The sequence below is a fragment of the Chiloscyllium plagiosum genome, chromosome 13 (genome assembly GCF_004010195.1).
Source record: "Chiloscyllium plagiosum isolate BGI_BamShark_2017 chromosome 13, ASM401019v2, whole genome shotgun sequence".
In the NCBI taxonomy this organism is placed as follows: Eukaryota; Metazoa; Chordata; class Chondrichthyes; order Orectolobiformes; family Hemiscylliidae; genus Chiloscyllium; species Chiloscyllium plagiosum.
This window is the reverse complement of record NC_057722.1, coordinates 6270472-6271537: the sequence shown is the minus strand read 5'-3', so window position 1 is coordinate 6271537 and position 1066 is coordinate 6270472. Positions and strand designations below refer to the sequence as shown.

Sequence of the window (1066 nt, the reverse complement as noted above, 5' to 3'; positions counted from 1 at the left end):
CTGGGTTGTGCGTTTTTGGATCAACCAGATTAAGGGCATTTAAATGGTCATTGGATACACATATGGATGAAAATGGAATAATGTAAGATAGATGGGCTTCAGATTGGTCTCACAGGTCGGTGCAACATCGCGGGCCGAAGGGCCTGTACTGCACTGTAATGTACTATGTTCTATGCATCAATTTCCTCCATTGTCCGCTGCCTGCAAATGCCCACTTTGGCAAGGCCTGGGACAGAACCCATCTTTTTTTTCTGTCTACTTCCTTTTTGTACTAGATCTGGATATTTTCTAATCAACTTGTTCAGAGATGCCATTACACACCCTATGAGCAGGCCTCCGACCTCTCTGTACTGGGTCTAAGGATCTGTGTGGATAACAGCGGTCTGAGAATGAAGTGAGGCTTAACAAGAGGAATCACTTGCCTTGATCACATATTGTTCATTTCATGATAGCAGTAAGCACAAGGTGCATTGTCTTCTCCAGCATAATTACTTAGAGGGATATCAGGAGCCAGGAAGGTCACTTTCGACTCCATTGGGACCCCAAACTGAACACACCTTTTCCCCCACCCACAACAATCATCAGATTGGGTAGAGCCTAATGCAGTGTGCACTTTCAGAACCATTGTCTTACACAATAACCAAGGTACAGCTATCCTGCCCATGCCCCATGACAATGGCACTTCTGTATCCCAGCTGAAGGGAAGGCTGTGCACCTGCGCAGTGGGATCCGCGGGCATGCGGGAACACGCCGGTGGTGGCCGGCCCGCGCACGCCGTTACGCGCTGGCGTCACTTCCGGCGCAGGCTGGCTGGCAGCCAGGGGCGGGGGGATGGGAGTGGAAGATGGCGGCATCGAGGGGAGTTGCGGCCTGACGGCATCGAGAGCACACCGCTGAAGCGGCGCCGGGGCGGGAATCAGACCGAGCCAGGCCGCTCTCGGTAAGTGTTGGGAGCCCCAGCTCGCGGTGCCCGCCTCGCTCAACCACAACGGCTCGTACCTCCACATGGAGCGGACCAACTCAGGCCGAGCGGCCGCCATTTTGCGCACGGAGCCGGGCAAAGAGT

The 1066-nt window shown here is 53.9% G+C and overlaps 1 protein-coding gene across 3 annotated transcripts in view; it reads left to right on the top strand.

Annotated features, from left to right (window-relative positions):
- The first annotated feature begins 803 nt into the window (after positions 1-803).
- Positions 804-1066, top strand: part of wdr33 (WD repeat domain 33) — a 104090-nt gene continuing 103827 nt past the window's right edge. For 2 of the 3 annotated variants that reach the window (XM_043701767.1, XM_043701766.1), the window contains exon 1: positions 804-940. The gene's annotated coding sequence lies outside the window, so the exon portion shown is untranslated. The remainder of the gene's footprint in view (positions 941-1066) is intronic. The other variant, XM_043701765.1, reaches the window with a different exon arrangement.